This window comes from Myripristis murdjan, chromosome 1 (assembly GCF_902150065.1).
Source record: "Myripristis murdjan chromosome 1, fMyrMur1.1, whole genome shotgun sequence".
Taxonomy (NCBI): Eukaryota; Metazoa; Chordata; class Actinopteri; order Holocentriformes; family Holocentridae; genus Myripristis; species Myripristis murdjan.
Window position 1 is genome coordinate 37,137,118 of NC_043980.1, and position 22,530 is coordinate 37,159,647.

The 22,530-nt window shown below is 43.3% G+C and overlaps 1 protein-coding gene across 3 annotated transcripts in view; it reads right to left on the minus strand.

Annotated features, from left to right (window-relative positions):
- Positions 1 to 22,530, minus strand: part of add3a (adducin 3 (gamma) a) — a 141,237-nt gene that overhangs the window by 55,609 nt on the left and 63,098 nt on the right. Inside the window, exon 1 of one of the 3 annotated variants that reach the window (XM_030072568.1) lies at positions 2,176 to 2,594. The exons of the other annotated variants lie outside the window; for them this stretch is intronic. The gene's annotated coding sequence lies outside the window, so the exon portion shown is untranslated. Of the gene's footprint in view, positions 1 to 2,175; positions 2,595 to 22,530 lie in introns of those variants that run through there. 3 annotated transcript variants of the gene reach the window in all.

The following is a 22,530-nucleotide window of genomic DNA, read 5'->3' on the forward strand; positions in this document are numbered from 1 at the left end:
ATGATCTTGCCAAAAAGTGAGCCTAAATTGATGTATGAAACTGTTATAAGTTGTTTGTGATTGTTAATTTATGATTTATAGTGTTTAAAACCTAATTAGTAGCCTAAACTACTTATAAACACTGCAAAAAGTCCAAATCTTACCAAGATTATTTGTCTTATTTCAAGGAAACATGTCTTATTTCTAGTCAAAATATCTCATTACACTTAAAATAAGACATGATCAGTTCAGAACTAACTTGTTTTTAGACGATTTTCACTTGTTTCAACTTGTTTCAAGTGAAAATCTACTTGAAACAAGTGAAAATTAGCTTGAAACAAGAAACAAATTCTGCCAATGGAACAAGCAAATTTTTACTTGTTCACTTGTGTCACAAGTAAAAATTTGCTTGTTCCATTGGCAAAATTTGTTTCTTGTTTCAAGCAAATTTTCACTTGTTTCCAAGTAGACTTTCACTTGAAACAAGTGAAAATTGTCTAAAGACAAGTAATTTCTGAGCTGATCATGTCTTATTTTCAGTGTAATGAGATATTTTGACTAGAAATAAGACATTTTTGACTTGAAAAAAGACAAATAATCTTGGTAAGATTTTGACTTTTTGCAGTGAAGTTGTTACATGGGTAGTCTTATTGTGCAGTGGTACCTGTGCAGGTACTACAAAGAGGCAGTCCTGCAGAAACACATGGAGTGCATGATTCAATAAAGTAATTCAAGACTTTAGATGGTGTAGTTTCGACAGTACAAGTATTTTTTTCCCCCTTTTTCTATTCTTTTTCTATCATGGACACTAATAATACCAAGACAGAGACAGCTCACCCATAATGCTTCAGTGCTCCTCTGACATTTAGAGCTGGATCTGAGCCAGCGGTTCAGACCTTCTTTCTGCATGTACCACAACAACTCTCCCTCTTCATCTGATGACAGCCAGGGCTTCTGGAGCCTACATGCCGCTCTATCTCTCTCTGTGCATCACTTTGCACTTCCAGTACCCGACACTGTACAAGCCACCTGACACATGTGAACTCAGGAAACAGACAACACACATGAATACACACACACTGGACAAGACACCCACACCCACACCCTGCTCATATCCTTATCATGCCCGGGGGGAAGCTTCAAAGCGTGGCTGCCTGTGTCTCTGCTTGCTGCCACCCCTAAAAATAGACACACAGCCTTTTGGGTTGTGTTTCAAACCCAACGGCAACAATACCAGGAAAGAATCTGTACGTCGGCTAATTATATCCACGCTCACACACACACTGTAAATGGCATGTGTGCTGATCCACGAGCTGCAGCGCGGAGCCGAGCCACTCGCACACACACACACACGAGCAACACAGGAGAGGGTGTGTTGTGTTTCTTTGCATGTCGGATCGAGCGGTGAAACTTGGCGAGTGTGTAAGCTGAACGCTCAGTGGCTTACAGATCCTCCAGAGGCTTTACTATGAGACGGGGAAGATTCTCCTCCTGAGCTCAGCAACATGCCAGCAGTCGGTGTTTCCTGGGACTAATTCAAAATATGTGCTCTTTTTTTTTTTGATTTGGGGTCCATGCCCATCCTCGTTTCAGAGCTAGGTTTGATTTTGGTGCAGAAACACATCTTACTTGGGCTCCTTGTTACCATAAAAGCATTATTTATGAATTGATGGTTTGTGTTTCTGAGGACAATGGGCTAAATTCATGCTAATTTCGGATAATAGTGATGATGCTTTTGCTGCAGTGACCCGTGAACGCATGCACAACACACACTGAGTCGCGTTCTCTGTCACAGACAGCCCCTACTGTCGTCCACATTAGAGATAATAGCCAGGGCTAATCTTCTCTGTAGCTCACACTCCCCATGTTGTTACAGCCAAGCAAATCAACAACATGGGTTCTGTATGCTTGGGCTGTGTTGTGGCTCATGCATGTGTGTGTGTGTGCACAAGCAACTATACTAACACGGAATTCCCCTAACATTACAAATCTCCATCAGGGATCCTAACCTTTGGATTCTGGCTCTGAGAAAATTGCACTCTTACATTAGAAATGAATGAGGCTTAATGTCTCCAAAATTGCAAACAAACAAAAAAAAAAAAACTTGAGGCATCTTATCAATGCATTCCATCTGCCCAACCAGCTGTAATAACACAACAAAGTGAAGCACAAATAAATGAGCCGAGCCCAACCAACCTTGTATTTCCTCCTCAGTCAGTGAATGGGACAGAACGAGCAGTGGCGGTAGGCGGCCGAGTCAAAACACATGTCTCTGTGTCTCTCTGAGCTCAGATTCCAACACTGACTCCCATAGAGAAGCCGGGAAAAGCGAGAGAGAGAGAGAGAGAGAAGGAGGGAAAGCAGGATATAAAAGATAAAATAAGAGCCGGGGCGACGACCACAAAACCAGTCGGTCCACTTGTCTCTCGAGATTTTTTTTTCAAAATAGATCCTCTTTGCTTTGGCGGCGCTGGCAGGTAGCAGATTTGCCCTCGCTCAGATTCCTGCTCCGTTCAATGGCCGCCACAGCGCCAGAATGAGGTATCAACAGCTGTGAGTGTGAGTGAGTCTCTGTGTGTGTGTGTATGTGTATGTGTGAGTGTGTGTGTGTGTGTGTGTCCTCGGTAAATGAGGGTGCGTGTTTGTGTGGAAAAGAACCTAAAGGGACCACGTGACACGGGCTTAATCCCCCGCCCACTGGCTGGAAGCGCACACACACACACACACACACACAGGCTTCTAGACCAATCAGGGCGCAGGCTCACACACATTAACCACCCCTCCTCCTCCCTCTCCTGCTCTCTCTCTCTCTCTCTAACTGTCTAGTCAACCCTTTTTTCCCTCTCTTTCATTCTTTGATCCTCTCACTTTCTTGCCGCTCTCCCACATTCCACCATCCTCCCTGTCCCTCTCTCTTTAGTCTCTCTTTTGTTACACTTTTATTCGCCCCCCACCCTTCTACCCTCCTCCACGGTGCAGCTCTACTAAAGGTCAGTGTTTATGAGTTTGGCTGGCAGCGGTGTGACGCCAGCAACACAACCTGCTGCAGCAGAAGCCACACGGCCTTTACTGCTTTTCTTTCCTATAAACGTCTTCTGGTTCTGCGGTGCATGGGAATACTAGATCCTGCAGGCGGGAGCAGTCAGAGGTCAGAGGTCATGATGAGCTACACAACATCGTCTCAAGCTCGTACAAATTCAGTGTCTCAGTTAAACCATTGACTCTAGACAGTTTCACAACCTGAATGCCGTTTTCTCGTCTTTTCCCAACATTGGCTACCAATCAAATCGGACCAAAATCTCGTCAATCACTGCTCTATAGTGCTGGCTTTGGTCCAGCCCTGATAGCACGCTCTCATGCCCCTTTTCCACCAAAAAGAACCTGGTGCTAGTTCGGTGCTGGTGCTAGAGCCAGTGCTTAACTGGTGCAAACGAAGAACCGGTTTGCTTTTCCATCGGCCAAGAGCCAAGCGGAGCCAAGTCAGAGCCACGTCATTACGTCAGCATAAAACGTGATCACATGGGTGTGGGTGTGCAAGACGCTCGCTCGGAATCACAATAACCAACATGGACGACCTCATCGTAGTGATGAGCACTGGGCTTTTTTAGCATCCATGCTGCTTTTAATTTGCTGAGAATGCGACCAGTTGAGTTTTGTTTTACAAATGGCGGTTCATAGCGTTCACTGTTCCCGTTTGGGTCTGTAACCCCGCCAACCAATGATGTGGTGGGTCCCGTCATCGGTTCTTTCTCTGGCTCCCGTTTAGCCCCTGCTCGAAGTTGGTGCTTGCCTGGAACCGGTTTGGAACCGGTTTGGTCGGTGTTTGGGCGGTGGAAAAAACAAAGAACTGGTGCTAAGTCAGGCACTGGCTTCGAACCAGCCCTGGAACCTCTTTGGTGGAAAAGGGGTCTTACTGGCCTTCCATCCACCTAACATCAAATACATAAATGATTAGAACATACTGATGTTGACCGGAAAAAAATTGGCCTCAAGTCAAACCGATGTATCAGTTCTCGATGTCTTCCCTACGTCATCCCGAACTCCGGTAGTCTGGAGAACATTTTAAAGTTGGGCCCCCGAAGTAACATTTTCATGGAATGCCTACATCAGACTTTCGATTCACCATCTTAAATCCACAGCCTAAGTGTGCTGCTGTGAAATGCCTGCTCAAAAACTCATGAATGATGTTCTGTCTCATGTTGGTGAAAAGATGTAAGTCAAGCCTTTTTCATAGAGTCTTGATGCTTCCTCGACCATTCCTTTGGAACGTCTTTGGCATGCCTTGGGTGTTTCTCCGGGGTTGATGTTTTTTTGCGTGTCTGTGTCCAGTGGCCTTACAATGAAGCAATTGACAAGATTTTGGTCTGATTTTTTTCTCCCTTCTTTATGTGTTAAAGCTTCTACTGTTCTTGCATTTTTTTGTCCTGAAAAATGTCCAAGGGAAGCTTTTTTGGACTGAATTGTATTGTCTGGTTGGACGAATCTTTTGGCAATTAAGTGTGTGTAAAAAAAATGGTCGGAATCAATTAGTAAGATGGAAAGCGGTTGGAAACAGACAGTTCCGCTCATCATGGGCACTTCAGCACTCTCAGGTCTTCAAACTGAAAGACGGTCTTCGTGCTCGCTACACCACCTGATCAGTCATCAAAGGTAGGAAATGAATTAAGGATGTACAAGGGCAAAACACGCGAGGGAGCCGAGTAACGTTCCCAAGACAGAGCAGCAGACGCCTGGTCTGCCTGAGCAAACCTCCACCAGACATCTTCCCTTCCCGTGCTTGGAAGCGCTCCGATTAGCAAGTCATGTACGTGGGAGAAAAACAAACAAACCAGGCGGCTGGGGAGCTGTCACCAACCTGCGAGCCAAGCCATGAATGATGCCGTTTGATTTTTTTTTTTTAATCACACTTCCCCCTCGCTACTACGGCAATTTACGGTCACGTCTCCAACACACATCCCATCGCACTCATTCAGTTTATTCCAGATTTAACAGTCAAAAGAGAAGAGAGCTCGCTAGCTATTCACCCACTTTATCTGCGGTTCATAGTTCAGTATCTCGAAGATATCAAAGTCTGTATCCTGGATAAGCTGAGAGCAAAAGTGATACAATTACCTAGTGTCTTTCACAAAGAGACATTCATGTGCCACTTCTTCCCAAAATCTTAAAATATCTCATTTTGCAATCAAAATCTGTTTGGCACCAAGAAGAATCTTTTCCTCTTCGTTGTGAGCAGGACAGTTCAGCGCCAAAGGTTTTGGCTGTGAGCTCGTGGGTAATAAAGAGCTGTAGTACACATTTACTGCCATGCCCTGATAGCCTGGATGATAAGGAGTTATTGTTTAGGCTGCTGGAAGAGAAATGTGATCGCATCGGAACAACTGGGTCACCGACTGCAACCTACACAGCGCCATGCAGCTTGCAAGGCATCAACAATGTGTTTTTGGCAAATGAGTGACTCAGTGCGTGTGCGTGTTAGTGTGCACAAGTAATTGAGTAAGTGCATGCGAGTGTGTGTGTGTGTGATGCTAAATATGTGAGATGAAACTTTATGATCCCCGTGGGGAAATGAGCTTGTTGCAGCAGCAAACAGATATGAAGGCCTGCTCTGACAGTTAAAACTTGTCGAGTGTGGTGCCAAAGTGTAAGACGAGATGATGTTGGTAGGCGTCTTGAGATGTTTCGTGAAATCAGGGCCTTCATTTTATCCTGATATCAGTTTCCCAAAAGGTTTCAATATTAATATTCACCATACCATAATGTCATAATGTCAGACTTTTGTGCCTCACTGCCGCCTGTACATCGCTGTTCATGAACTGGTTGCCAAATGGACAAAAAACACCTACAATTTTTACAAATTAAATGAATTGAGAGGTTAATCTCAGCTCTGAGCAAAAGGTCAGAATCTCAATTTCTTCCCCATGTACAGAGGAGGATTTTATACACTTGCCTTGTTATGGGAACATGCACAACTAACTAATTTAAGCTTGATTGCAAGCCATGTAGGAATGCATAAACGCAAGTATGAAGAGTTATGCATGACAGCATTAACAGCATATGCAAAATCTGCTGTGAGAGAGCAAATACATTTGAGTGCATGTGTACATACGATGTTGGGTGCCTTTTTCCCCGGCATGGGTGGCAGCTCTCTCAGCTGCTCCAAGCGAACAGAGCCCAGTTTCAAATAGAGGGGCCTCTGTGACTGACAGGTTGACACAGGAGGCCGTTAACACCTCGGAGCTGAACCTCCAGCAGGATACGAGCCTCTCAGCCAGCTGCTGAGGGGCTCAACGCCGAGGCTGCCTGCTGAACACCAATCTGACCAGTCTAATGGATGTTCAGAGTGGGAAAAAAAACAAAGAAAAACTGAATGGAAAGCTGTCAAGATCTGAGCAAACTCGATCCATTGATATATTTCCTGATAACAATGTGTGGTGGAGGGCTCTCCGGTGGTGTGTGTGAAGTGATTCATGACGAGACTGTGAAACATGCATGAAAAGAGGGTGCGAAAATGTCTGGGTTTTAAGTGTGTGTGTGTGTGTTACTGCATGTGTGTGCGTGGCCCTTGGTAAAACCGCCATTTCTCACTACAAACACAACCATAACAACTTATAAAGTGACAACTCCCACATCTTCTAACTTGTCAAACCGTGAAAAAATTGTCCCTCTCCATCCAAAATACATGCAGTCAACTCTGAAATGAAGGAAATGATCACATTTCAGAGGGTGCAGCTTTTAAATAATTAGAATATCACAATGAAAATCTTAGTTTATATCATCTTTAGTTTTTAAGAAATTAATTCTCCAACATTGGAAAAACACCAAAGCCCCCACCATATTACATTGGAAAAACCTGATGAAATATTATCTGAATATGGAAAGGGCAATAATGGAGGACAACAAGAAAGAGAAAATCTTTTTGCAAGTATGGAGTTTAATCTATGACTCCCTGTAAACGAGAGCTGCAGAGACCACAACTTAAGTTCAAGGAACTCGGTATTGTGTGTGTGTGTGTGTGTGTGTGTGTGTGGGTGTGTGTGTGGGTGAGTATGAGGGTTTTTGTTTCCATTTTTTTTTTTTTTTACTTTTTATTTTTATTTTTTATTTTTATTTTAAATACTCTCATTATATTTGTATCAGGTCATTGCTGTTATTATTGTTAGCATTATTAACATTATCATCACTACCACTATAATTATTGTGAGCTTGCAGTATAAGTCAGTATATGTATGCATGAGAGGGTATGTTCTGTGTATGTACGATATAAATAAAAAAAAATTATAAAAAAAAAAAGAAGAAAATCTTAGTTTATATCAACTTACCAAATGAACATATTTTTGCTACATTTTAGAGGGTCATTTTATTATATTTTTAACAAGTTATCTTGTTACCCATCAGGTATTACATTATCAGTTGCTACAACCACTTTATCAGGCTGCCACACACACACACACACACACACACACACACACACACACACACACACAATCTGTGTCACACATTCCACAGATATGGGCTGGGTGCTGCTGGCTATGTAAAACAGGCAGGCTCACAGTCATAAGCAGGAAATCAGATGAATCCTTGCTGAGGGCCTTCTAGCCGATGTGAATGAGCCCCCACACTCCAGGGTGCAGCCTCCACATGACTAGCTGTCCGACAAATAATGGGTCTTACGTGCAAAGCTCACTGATGTGCTCTCTGGAACTGCGTATTCTGCGTGCCGATAGCAGCCATGTTACACACACACACACGATACAGGGACAAGCATACAACAGAGCAGGAAGAGTAACGCTGTGCCGTGGAGGGCAGAGAGCCTGCAGGTTTTCATTCCAGCAGCTGATGTGACTGATAAACAGAGCTGCAGCCAGACAGCAGGCACCAAGCAGCTTGCAGTAATGTTTTTTTTTTTTTTTACACTCTGTACACACTACATTTACATGCAACAGGTGTGTGTTCACAGGGCTGGGAGACAATCTAGCATGATCATTTATTCTCTTTCAACATAATTATACAAAGAAACAAAGTCATGTTGAAAAACAATGACCTAATTTAATGATAGTAAGGATATTCTCATACTTTGACCATGTCCGTGCAGTGCAATGCAAGGAACACCAGTATCATTTTTGCATGTGCTTGTAGGCTTCATTTTAATATTGAAAGCATTTCAAAATCAAATCGATCACTTTTTTAAAATCTTGTACCTTAATCGGTTGCAGAATGCCCTGAAGAAAACAGACACACACTATTACACACACTTATGCAACCACATTTTTATAGTTTTTTTTTTTTTTTTCATTTCAGTTTGCTTTTCAATTTAATTGTACAGATTATAGGTCTCATTACAAGAGGAAAAAGTTCGGACATGATTTATCTTGGTCTAATTTTTTTTTTTTTTTAGTATTATTTTTACATCACACCAAGCTGGCACTTTAACAGGGCTGTGTAGACTTCTTATATCCACTGTATGTAGTTCTTTCCACTTAAAGACTCCTAGATGGCCCGGTTAACGAACCAGCAGCAATATGGGTCTTGTGTGAAGTGACATTTAAGTACCACTGAAGTTGGAAAGAAAAAGGTTCTCGATATCGTGAACCTGGCAGCCCTGCGTGCGTTCAGTGTGCCGCCCAGCCCTGTGTCAGCAGGCCAGCGTTCTCATCTGCAGTGCAGAGAACAGGCTCAATGCAGACTGGCATAGAGAGGGGAATGATCTCTCCCTCCACCCCCTTCCGAGAGGTTAGTGTATCACTCAGCACTTTACTACGATCCCCCCTCCACACAAACACACACACACACTATGCCATCCCCAGCTGGCACTGCCAGGCCTGACTCAGGGAAACAGAGTCCCCCCCACGCCCCTGCACAATGCCAAACGCTGCCATCACTCTATAGACTCCAGGCACACGGCGTCAAATGTTGCACTATTGACTCTGTAACACTGTGTGTTTGGCCGTGCCAGCTGCTACTGCGCTATGCAGTTATGAACGGGTTAGTATGCGGTTTGTCACAGAAAGATAAAAGCACAATGGAGGCATTCAAAGACAGATCATTCAATTCTCTTTTCACCCGAGCAGCCAATAACGCGCTCGCAGTTGCTTGGAGTGTGAATCTTGGCCTACACACCGCCCGATATTGCAAAGTAGAAATGTAGTCATTACACAAATAAGTTTAGAAGCATCACTCTATGGAGGGGGAAGGTCAAGACAACCCACGGAGTCTCACAGTCCTTGCAGGATAGTCTTCAAGCAACTCCAGCTTGTTGCATGACATCGGCCGGTGTGTTTCTTAGCAATTATCATAAAGGCCCCTCTCAAAACCGTAATTACTGTTATTCGTCCAGAGTCCTGTGACACGTCTGAAACGCGGTTAGACTAACCCTTGTCCTGTCCTCTGCCGTCCCCAAGCAACTGTGTCAGGTCTGCTGATGAAGGCACCACCGTGCTCCTGAGTAAACCCCTTTATTTTTTTGTTTACGTCGCCGTCTCGCTGACCCCTACGATAATCTGTGCACAAAGAGAAAACATAACACACGGGACCAGCAGAGAGCCCGCTGGGCCCAAACACACGCTGGTATCCATTTACTGTTAAAGCCCTGCTATCAGCGTTCTGCCAGAGTTTCCCACCAAACACCGAGCAGCAACAGGAGGGGAGGGTGGGTGGTGCGTTCACTGATGCTAACCGTTCAGGAATGCACAAACACTTGAGCTCATTATTGGGACCGCTGTCCCTTTTTTTTTTTTTTTCTCCCCCCAAAAACAACAAAATGGCCGCCTGGCGTGGAGACCTCGGGGGTGGGAAATCGACAGATGTGGTAATGCTTAAGAAAATAATAGTCATTCTGTTAATGGTTGTGAGGCGGCCCCAGCTGAAATGAGAGAGGTATTTTTTTTTTTTTTTTTTTTTTTTTTGCAGAGCTTGTTTTGACTACTTGTACTTCAAATGCCGTGTGCCCACAAGACGGGGAGGTCAAGCTGATCCCTGGAGAACAGTATGCAGCCACACGAGGGCCTCCGAAATAACTTCACCTCTCAGGAACAGCTCACCACGTTCATATATAACAGCACGTGGGAATTTGCATCAGCGACCTCTCGGATTGATGATGTAAGGTTTAGGACACATAACCTGGTCTGCAGGGTTTATTGAGTTTTACCTCTGCCAAGGAAGTTATGGTTTTAACCCTGTTAGCTTGTTTGCCTGTCTGTCATCGGGATGTCTCAAAAAGTTATGAAAAAATGACCATGAAATCCTGTGGACAGATAGGCCTCGGGCCCAGGAACAACTTATTAGATTTTGGCGGTAATCCGGCTCTGGGATTTCTGCCATGGGACAAATTGTTTTTTAGGTATAACTATGAAACCAACGGAGAGTACTGATTCCACATCCTCCAAGTTAAAGGGACCATACCAGTCATTTTGCATGTTCAGCATGATTTCTACTAAATGTTTCTACTTCACATTTCTGTTGTGTTTTAGAACTCTAGCATTTTTCCTACTTTTTAAGAAAGCCATTGTTTGAGTTATTCCTCTATGATATGAAACTGAATTTTCAGAGTTTATTTTCAACTGCGATTTTGGCTTCTGATGATTATGAAAACAAGATGGTCAAGATAAAATGATTATTGGGCCTCATTGTTTTGCACTGATGCTCTCTTTTTGTCTTGTGTTGTACATTCAGCCCACCCCATTCATTTGTGTTTCCACCCTTCCCTAAAAGCCCCAAGTGACTCTCAGCCAGGCTGTGGCATGTTTATATTTAAAGTTCAATAAAATCCACCGTGGAAAAGCCAAGTTTGATTTGAAAGTTCAATAAATGCACAGTGTTTCCAAAGTCAGTGAGTCATTGTAAACTTTCTTTACATCAGTATCCCATCACTGTAATAAAGTCGTCCACATTCATTTTCCTAAAAGCAGCAGCGCTGTTGTGTTTGAAGAAACTGGAGTGAAACAGTCCCTCCACTGGAAAATAGTCCCTGGAGAAATGTTTGTTTTACACAGCCAGTTATCAGCTCTGTGGTTTATGAATGTTGATGACTTTGTCAGCTGCAGAAGCAGAACATTATATGGTGGCGGTTTCAACCAAAAGTTCAAATTTGTAAATGAAGGAATTGTGACTGTATGTTGTGCAATCTTTAGTACGCCTGCATGATTTGCAAAATGGTTTATGCAATGTGAAAAAAATGTGAGTACATTGTAGTAAATGGGCCAAACATTCAAAAACACTGGTATGGTTGTTTAACCTTATAAAGCCATTTGTATCATATATGATACACATTTTCAATTCCGTTTTTCATTTTCAGTTTAATCAATACTTGACCAAAATACTGTTGTACACCTTTGAACACTTCCCCTGTTCACCCTGGACCATACCATTGGCACTTCAAGTACATGTCATATATCATACACCAGAAAGATCGTGTAATAACATATTTTTTGAATTTTTTAAATATATATATATATTGTTATAGGACTAAATAAAGGGTTCAGTTTCAAAAACTTGGAATTTTCTGCCAATTCTTTCACAGTTCAGGCTTTATAGGGTTAAGTTTGCATGGTTACTAAATCAAGCTCACTTAAAATGTGCCAGGTTGCACTCCCCGCATGCCTTCTCTTTAATTCCGACATTTTATTAACCTTCTTTTCCAGTGTGCAAAAGTCCACATAATGTCTTTGTCATTACCAACCTTACAGCCATGTACTGAATGCCATGGTCAAAGCCGCAAAGTCAACAGATGTTACCAAATACCGGCGAGTTCCTTGTAGGTTCGCAAACAACAGAAGGTAAAGACAAGAGCCAGAGTCATGAATAAGGTAAATAATTTTGAACTTGCAAACTGGTTCAAAGCCCTTTTGTGCTGTTATCGACGGCCGCCACGACTGTCGTGGTCGTGGGTGTTGCCGTGTGGCGATCTTTGGCCCTGATAGCAGCTTCCACCTCCACCGGCCTGAAAAGGACAGGCAGTCAGCGAGCGTAGACACACAAACACAAACGCATTCGCACACACAAAACTCGTAAAAGCTGCCACTCCTCTGTCTGTGCGGCTGTTAACAGACGGTCTAGTTTTACGCTTGTAGGGGAGTGATCCTAAGTAGCCACTAATCCATGTTTGATGGGCAAAGAGGCATTTAGAGCAGAGCTAATGTTTAACACACTGAGGCGCGTTCAGGTTCACTTCCTGGAGTGCCCGGCGCGAACAATGCTGTCACTGTCTCAGCAGCTGAAGAGAGTACACACGCAAAATGAGCGCGCACGGACAAGATGCACGTGCACGCGCCTCGTTACGGGGGCGTACTCGAGCGTGACCGGGGCAGCCGGCCTTTTCCTGGAGGCTCAGGTGGAGAGACGACAGGCGTCAGCGGGGACGGAGTAGAGCGAGCGCGGCTCCACAGGGCCTGTGTTTGGAAGAGGCCGCTGTTACGCCCTCACTTCCCCCGGTGACGGAGATGAAACGAGGCCTGGAGGCAACAGGGGAAGTCGCCTCCCAGCTGTCACTTTGGTCAAATGTGCTACTCCAGGTCAAGTTGAACAACGTCCTCAGACGACTTCAGAGGGAGAATGCTTCAACGTCTCCCTTTAGGAATTTCAGAGCACTTCAGTGGAGTTAGTGCAAAGGATGTCCCTACACGAACATGCTTCTCCGCTTCCAAAATTAACTTTTTTCACCTGCCAACGGCTTGTAAACAGCTTACCAGGCAAGAATAAATCGTTAGTTAATAATATAGAGCTTGGAGAAACACATTTAGATGCTACAAATTTATGTAGAGCAACTTGTCAGACAGCAAGGACCTGTTTGATACCAAAGATATATCAAAGTTGGCCATATGAAAAGACACAAGGCTATTTACCATGGAGCACGGGTGTAGCATCTTGCTGAGGGCATTTCTATATATAGATTTTTTGTGTTTTATTTAGTTAGTTAGATAGATATCTACCCTCTCCACCGGGATGTCCCATGAGATATATCTCTTTTACAAGTGAAACCAGGCCAAAATGGCAGCAGCTCATGGTTAACTAAGCAAATACCGCACACACACACAAAAATCAGCAGGTACAGGTATTAGAACACACACACAAAAAAATGTCAGCATGGGAAATAAGTAGATTGTCACACAGGACACTTGTTTAACACTCTCTAAAATCTCAAAGAGCCTCCAGTTGATCCTGCTTGGTGCTCCAGACGCAGGGTGCCTGCTTTGATTTTCAGTCACAGAGAAAGTCCAGTGATCACCGGGATATGTTTGAGAAGATGCAAAGTCTAAAGATGTATACCAGAGTCCTTTATCATCTCAAAAGCCTGCTGGCATTGACAATGGCTATGTGCTTTGAAACTCAAATAGCCAACCATTTCTGTAGTTGTTTAGGAATCCAGGAGTGATATACGGCACCGAGGCTAGAGGACAATGCCTGCTGTGGAGCCCCGGGGTTAACGTTTCAGCTTGTGTTTATACAGACGCATTATGGCATCTTTATCTGGGCTGTATATCACAGGCACAGGCCCTGGACCCACTGGAGTACCTGCACACTGATGGCAATCAGAGCATTCCTCCTGGTTGCCATGCATATCAGATCTACACACACACACACACACACACACACACACATGTTGCCACTCCCCACACAGGATGCAAAACACACATAAAAATGCAGGACAAAAATTCAAAATAATGCCATCACCTCCTCTAGCCATTGGAACCCAATGCTTCTGTGTTCCATATGAATAATTTTATTTTACTTCATAATAAATAATAAACAAGTGTCAGAAGAAAAAGGGGGAGTGTGTGGCACATGGAGGGAAGCCGGTGGGACCAAATTTAACATGACAAAATGTCAAAAGCAATTTCCTGCCCAGTATTCCTCCAAAATGGCCGGATACACCTTGAAGGCGGGAGCGAGCTAAGCCTTTAAAAGTGAGTGTGGGACGGCTGGCGGCCATTCGATCTCATCTTAGAAGTTCAGAGCGAACGTGCGAAACACGAACTTTCTGAACCTAATGAGAACCAAGTCTCACTACCTCAAAGGCGGTGCACTTGGCAGCCGCTTGCCTGACTTTTCAGTGAAACTGTAACATGAAAGCCGCGGTCCGGCGACTCGTGCAAACATCCACGAGATAAAAAGTGCTTTGTAGGCTCCCATCCCACCGGCCAATTCAATTGAATCAAAGTGGTAGAAGGAGGGCATCCCCCGCTTTCATCTTCAGCCCTGAAAGCTGCCAGAAAGCTGCCAGTGACCTTCAAACCTCTGTGTGCGTGTGTGTGTGTGTGTGTGTCTGTATAAATGTCTGATGTCTGTGTATGCGCTAAAGCTTCCAACACAATCCTCAGTACCAGTCAATACATTCCTGAATTGTGCCTCTGAAACCCAGTAAGCCTCAACAAAATTTCATTTAAATTTCTTCTTATAAGATCTTCCTCCAGAACGAAAGAGAGAAAACATCAAAGAAACATAAAATAAATAAATGCATAAATAATAATGAATACATAAAATAAATAAAACAAGTTGTACATTTATTAGAAAAGAAAAGAAAAAGAAAAAGGTAAAGAAAAAAGAGAAGAAAATTTAAAATTGTATCATCCTTCATAGGTCAAAGTAGTGATTTTTTAAAAACATTTGGAAAGAAATAAAGAGAATTTCATTCAGGTTTGAGAGGGCTAAGACTCTGGATCATTGGCAATTTGTTTCAGACTTTTTTCTTTTCTTTTTTTTTTTTTTTTTTTAAGAGCATTTGAAAAGATCCACAGGCAAATTAAGTAGGTAAAGTGGTCATGTAAAAGTCACAGAGCACGGTGCCATATGAGTAAAGGTTGAAACAAGCACTTAGCTGTGAAAAGAGGTTCCTGTAAGACCTATCAGGCACCCGAGGCTCCATATCTCAAAATACATCTCCAGCTAATGCCATTTCCTGGTCGGGTCATCAACAGGGAGGCTTTATGTGCTCCTCGTGCCACTGAGTAAATTACTACTGCTTCCTCTGCAGCTGCATCCTCGCTGAACACCACACTGCTCCGATACACACGGCGGCACAGGGTTCACAGGTTCACAGCAGCCACGGAGGCATTCCAGGTATCCTCGACCGGGATCGACCGATATCGATTTTTCACGGCTGATACAGATCAAAGTGCGGACCGGGGCTACATACTTTTGTCCGAACTAGCCTGAGATTTTGCTTGTTCACCATCACTGTGTTACATTCACTGCCTGAAATAGCCTAGGTGTTGCCTTCAGTCTCGTCACGTCAACTCCAGCACTGTACAGGAAGTTGCCCAGAACAGATTTCACTGAAATAATGACCAAACCTGACCTAAACCCAAATACAATGTCTAAATTGTTGTCTGAGCCTGGCCTGACGACGGGTCTGAATTGAGAGTCGACTTCTGAGAGGTTTTCATATCAGCTGTCATGTAAATCACAATAACAATACTGATTATTGACAAAGTTCTGAACATCGGACTGGGACCAGTAACTGGTCCTGGGGCCGGATTCTCCAAAGGTTCTTAAGGTTAAATTTCTTCTTAAGTTCCACTTTTTTTCTTAAGTTTGGGTTTAAGAAGAATCTTAAGATATTTTCGAATTCACAAACAAAATATCTTAAGAATCCAAACAAAAGATCTAAGAATGTTCTCAACTTTATTCTTAAGATTTTTCTTAAGAATAAATGGGATTCTTGAAAGAAATTATCTTACTATTTTTCTTAAATAGTATCGTAACTTTAAGACAGGTAAAGGTCGTCTTAAGTAACCACATGCTGTGTGAAGGTAAGCTATTTTTCAAACATCTTTGATTAATTTAGAGCCAAATTTGATTATATAACATAGATTAATGTAGTAGGCTAATACCTTAATCATTTTACATTGTATATGTTAACATAGTGATAATCGTTATCTAAACTGTAATTCAGCCTAATATCTAAACCAGTATTTAGACACATATAGGCACATATATTGTTTCTGAGTCTATATGAGGACATTTTGTTTAGCCACCAGTTACCATTCATGTGTCAATTATATTTAGATTCCATTAACTAATAGGTTAGTAATATCGTCGCTGTCCAATACAAAGTATGTATCTCAATTTTTGAGAAAACACTTTTATAACATCAAATCAAAGTTGAGACTATAATGGATATTGTTTTGTTGTATTTTAGATGGAACTGCTGTGGGTTGCAGCTCGAGGCTGTTTGTTTACATAAAGGTAGAGAGTTGAGAAGTTCGTAAGTGGAAAAAATTAAGAAGTTCTTAAGATAATGTGCAGTTCTTAAGAAAATAATGGGGAATAGCACTTGAGAACATTCTTATGAACTTCTCATTTTTTCCTCTTACGAAACGTCTTAAGATTATTAGTAAGAACTTTTTGGAGAATCTGGCCCCTGGTCCGTAATCCTTGAGTGACACATTGAATCCCGCCTGCTCAACTGTTCAGTAGCTAAACCTACAATGCAAGTGTGAATATGCACAGTCAGAAACATATCTGTCCCTCTGTTGTTCTGCATCACTCATTGGAACTGGTGCACAAAGTGGTGCCTCCATTGATCACTCAGTGCCATTAAGGATAGTGATTAAAGTCCCTCAACTAAAGACACAATTAAACCAAAGAGCAGTGTAGAAACGGATTCCGACACACACACACACACACACACACAGAGACTTGAACACACACTCCTAGCCGCTAATCACCCCATAATCATGGCTGGTAATGACAGAGCCATAGAGACACAGGGTTTAACAAGCCCCTGTTGCTTCAACCGCACAAACAAAAACAATCCATCTCCGGAGCCCACTGCTGCTAACTGCTACCGTATGGGCCTCACCGCCAGACATCACAAGCGTCCCGGCTGCTTTCACGACTGCAAAACACAACCTACTTCCACGGGCGAGCCGGCTGCTGGATTAGGCTCGGTTTGAATGACTTGACATTTTCTCAAAGCTTCTTCCTAAACGTCTAAGCCTGACTGGAACGGACTGGAGAACTGATGTGGATTTTTTTCAAGTGGACTCCGTTCTGTTTTTTTTTTTTTTTTTTTTTTTTTTAAGCCTCTTCTGATTGGTATCTCCATCTTAAAACATAATGTTTGCTTAAGAGCAGGGGTCACCAATCATGTGCCATGGAGGGCCGAGAGGCTGCAGGTTTTCATTCCAACCAAGACCTCCACCAGGTGATTTCATTGATTAGCTCCTCCTTTCTGATACAAGGTGAGGTGATCAGTGAAATCACCTGGTGGAGGTCTTGGTTGGAATGAAAACCTGCAGCCTCTCGGCCCTCCATGGCACATGATTGGTGACCCCTGCTTAAGAGCGTTTGTTGGTGCTAATTTGGGATTCAAATCACAAACCGGGGCTCGGTTAGTCTCGCTATCACCGTGAAACAGAGACCAGTGTGTTACTGACTGCTGATGAACCAAGTTTAACTGGCTCAGCCTAAATGCCCAACTTAACACTGGGCATGCTGGCATTTCAGTTCAAGAGAAAGCGGGAGCCGTTTAAAAGCCTAAAGTTTTTCCTTCCTGCATTCCCTTATTGTCTGACTTCACTACAGAGGATTTTCCAGGCTTCTCAGTGACAGTAATGCTTTATATCTCAGTTGGTTTGACCATCAGGACTCATCTTCTGAGTTGTTTCAGCTAAGAGTTACAGCAAAAGTGATTAAAATACCTTTTATTGTAGTATGTGCATGTATGAACAGTCAGAATTAACATTAACAGGGTGGCAAATGTTAAAATAAATAAAGCGATAAGTGCAAATCTAATGGAACTGTCAACTTTCCCTGCACAAGATTTTTGGAGTTGTTAAGGCGACTGAAACTGATGAACGAGAGTGAGCAGTGGATGCCTGGAAGCTATACACCCGCATGCCCACATTTCACTCACATACACACACACACACACACACCCTACTGCAGACAGCTGTGCCCCAATACCCCCAGCAGAGGTGTGGACAAAGCAATCTGGGGGTGTTCCTTGACACAAAAATGCAAATGCTTTGACTCAATCTTTGATACCTCTGGTTAATTATCGATGAACAAATCTCTCACTTAAACCTGGAGAAGATCAATGTGGCACAATGATGTTACAATGAAGATCTCGCTTGAAGCAAAACTGCCTCGGATTTGGCTGTAAGCAAAAAAGCTGTGCGGAACCTTTTATAAATAACATCCCTGGAGAGGCTGTCGGTGCTGCAGCACTTTCTGTATGCAGCATCTCTGCAGTGAAGCCTGGGAACACACTGTGGGCCCAGCTGTTCCTACAGGTTGTGGAGCTCTTTGGTGCAGAGCTGCAGAGTGAAGCAGTGAGAAGGACTGTCACTTTTTTTTTTTTTACCAAATGGTAGATATATCAGGTTGGAGTGAAACTCTGGGTTCATTTGTTTGGGAAACCAATTTCAGATGAATCAGTAGAAATGAGTAAACGCACAGGATGCTCTGTACGAAACTGGAATTTCTCTTTGACACTCCACGGCGACATGAAAGTACACAACTGCTGTGTCAGATGTTCATTTTTCAGCTGATTCACTGCATCATGTCTTGGCTGTCGCGATAAAAAACAATGGGCTGCAAGGTCTCAATTTGATTAGAGTCAATAGATCACTGCTCCATGCCAATCCGAGCCCAGGTGAGCACACACACTTTACATGAAGCAACATGTGTGAATAATGAGCAAATACTCTGTGCTGGAGGGATTTTTGTGCCACACTGACGAGGAGCACTGATTCCTTCCAACAATTCAGCAGAGCTTTCCTGGTTTGGCATCATGTACCTTTACTAAAAAAAAAAAAAAAAAAAATACAGAGGGAAAAGCAAAAGCTGCATGTAACATGACAGGTTCACTGATCACGTCATAAACTATCTATCGAATGTAAGTGATAGATATCTTTTGTCTTTGCTGCATGGCCAGGCTTTGTTCAAACCCACAGAACTTCATTTTAAATTCTAATAGAGATCCAAAGTTTTCCCTAAGATATCAAATATGTGCTGCTGAATTCCAGGGACATGTGTTTAAAATGATGCTGTTCTATCTGATGTAATATAATAGTGCAGCCGTAAAATGATGAGTTTAAATACGCCACCTGCCCCTCAATCACAGTTGAGCTGTGTTCAAAATCTTCACACTGTCCTACAATATTGTCTAATGAATGTCAAGTATGTGACCTTACATGAGAAGACTGGCCCAGGAGTGATTTCACAACAGTGTGAAACACTGGAATACACAGAACGGGTGCAGACCAGAGCAGGACGAGGGTCAGCTCATGGTCAGTTCATGAACTCCTCTTTCTTTTACAAGGGGACAAACCGGCCGCTTGATATCAGCATTCCGCCGAGAGAAATCTAATTTCTCGCTTATGCAGTATATGAAATCGAATTATTGAGCAATGTTGCATTGTTCCTATTTTCAAATGGAAATGTACAATTGTCGCTGAGCAGATGGGCCTCGTGACTCGCCTGCAGTCAGGCACTTGGGCACAATGGTGAGGGGTGTCAGCCAGAGCTGCTGTGTGTGTGTGTTCGGGACTCTCCATTACGCAATCCGAGGAAGCAGACAGATTCGATAGGTCGGGTGTGTGTCTGGATGAGGTCATTATATGCATGGAGCAGAACAACACACATCACGCTCACCCCCATATGAGTTTCTATGGCGACTCCAAACAAACAGACCATGCCTGCGGTGACCCCGCCCCAAACAGAGCCAGAGTACGAGCAAGGGGAAGAGGCTTGGACAGACAGAAGAAGTAAGAGCACGGCAGTCATGGAGATCACAAGGGATTCCTCAGCAGCATATGCTTCACTTTATGCACGCTCCAGATCTCATTCATAGCGGAGACATTTACAAAGCAAACACACATCGGAGAAACCCCACACCATATGCGACCGTTTACCGCCGCCCATAAACGCCCTGAACTGATTTGTGCTAAACTGTGCTGAAATTTGCGGCATATCTGAGGCATGCAATCATATTCCTAAAAAACCTTCTCATATTAGGAAGTGAACTTTAAAGCTCCCCATCTCAAGACTTGACTGAAAACGTCCAGAGAGACCACAAGGCCCCCTGCGGTGAGACTGGCCCTGACCTACTGTTTGGTCTCCCACTTGAAAAGACTTGATTTCTATAGAAGGGAGAAGGGGTTTTGAAAGACCCTCATCCAAGCCCTGTCCAGTGAGCCTTTTGTGTCTCTGCGCCACACAGGTTGAAGCCCGACACAAGTGACCACACACACCCCAAACCTCCAAAAGAGCCTATTCATTCACCTCAGAGCTCCAGAAACAGAAAAGAGAACAAACCAACATTAACCCTGCAACTCTTTTTTTTTTTTTTTTTTTTTTTTTTTTTTTTTTTAAATCAAAGCGAAGGTTGTTTACTTCGAAGGTCAATCAAGGTTTTAGACGCCCACATACGATGTTGACATTTAGCTGTTCTGCAAAGACAAAACCTGACCACTTTGGCCCTTTTGGCATTTTCCTTTGTGCAGTCCTGCCTAGATGGAAATGTGGGACTCTGTTGTCACTGGTGAGGGGTTAGGGGGTAAATTCCAGTCAGGCGGTATCTACGAAGGGCACTGCGCAGCGAAGATCGGACTACTGTGAGTGCAGAAAGAAAGAAAGAAAAAAATCACTGGCAATGTTCATAGCAACAGGAAACAAAACGAGACACAGGGACAGGATAGTTAAATATTTACTGGAAGTGAGATGTTGCTGTGTCATCAGAAAAAAAACTTGGTCTGTGTTACCCAAAAAAAAGCTGCCCTGCATATCATAAGTTCAAGGTTGCAAAAATGTCATCAAGGCAAAAACATCCTGATTAGTAATCACATCTACTGGCTTTGAATATTTACAAATAAAATTATTTCCCTGCACTTTTATCATCTCATATCACGATCTGGACCATGTCCTACTACAACAGACATTCTATATAACATGAAAAGTTTCAAAAGCACCAATGTACAAATATTCTATATTGTTAATGGCATAAAGTACAATTTCAAATTAGGATTTTGCACAATGAATTGTATTTAATGTAGTTTCCTACAAACAGCAGGTTATAAACATGTACACAGAATTGCAGAGCACAGACTGTAGAAAACTATGACTTTCTATAAAAATACACATAAACCAAAATACTGACATTTATGTTGCAAAGTACCAAAAAGCCATTTTTTTTTTTCAGGCAAGTTCTGCACAAATATGCACCCATGTGGGGTGTAGATCAAACGGGTGCTGCTAACAGACTGAAATTTAGCCAGAGGGCATCAAGAAATTTTTTTTTTTTTTTTTTTAATGGTGAAAGGGCAGTGCAGCACGACTCAACCAGAACAGGAAAGGAAATAAGCAGAGCCCTTCTCAATGATTCACTGTCACTGTACTGTGACCCCCCTCTGTCACACCCCGCCGCTCAATGACACGCTGTCAGAACGTGGGGAAAGGGGGCCTCTCCAGTCATATGTGTGTGTGTGTGTGTGTGTGTTTGTGTGTGTATGTCTGTGGGTCCCTCCGTTGCTTCCGGGCCTGTCAACCTCGAGCCTTGGGGCCCTGAGACACAAATCCATACAAAACATCCATCATGGGAAGGAAAGTGGCGGAAATGGATGCTGATGACATCCATAGGGTCAGGCATCTTGCCGTCCAGCCCTCCGGGGTCCTTCCTCGCCCCGTCAACAACTCGCTCGCTGGCCGCCGCTGTCATGGAGAGTTCACTGAGCATGGCTGACAGCGACAGGGCATCGGCCTTAAGGAGGAAAATAGCCCACTGGCTGAATTTTAGATGGAAATTTGTCACCATTTGTCCATCCACTTCAAACGTCGACTTCAAATGACAATGGAAAATATGAATTTAGTTGACATTTACTTCCTTCCTCCCAATAACCAACGAAGCTACAGGAAAAAGGGCATGAATGGGCAGAGTCTCGCTTGCACTTAAAGCCAATGAACAATAACGTGTGTGAAGATGCTTTTGGGAAGCCAAGCCCTCGTTATGGGGTCAGATCTTTTTATTAAGAGGTCCTGGTGTCGATTAAGCATCATTTCCTCCATTTGTAGTGAATGGAGTAATTGCTTCCATTCAAGTATTTTCTTTCGTTCTGTCTTCATTACGCTCTGTTTATGTCATTGTCCAAACACATAGCCTGCAGTCATTCAGTCCCTCTTTCTCACTAACTCTCTGACAATCATGTGTGTGTGTGTGTGTGTCTGTGTGTGTGTGTGTGTGAGTGTGTAAGGAGAAGGACAAGCTTCCTGTCAGGATGTGGGGTCCAGCAGGGGGACAGTGGCTCACAGCCAGGAGTCACAACTTTCTGCTGAAACTGTATGCGTGTACGTGTGTGTATTTGTGTGTGTGTGTCCTCTGCGGCGCATTCGTGTGCAATTGTCCGTGGCCTGATTGCTCTGACCGTTAAAGCCAGCGTTCTTCATTTCGGACGAGCCATTTCATCTGTTGGAGGAAATTCTTATCTGACATCAAAGGGGTTTCTGGCTCGTTCTGCAGCGGAGCTTTCCTTAATGAACTCTGAGCAGCAGAGCTCCAGATGAACCTGAATAAGGCCAATTATGAGACTATCTCCTCCACCACAATAATGGTGGAAG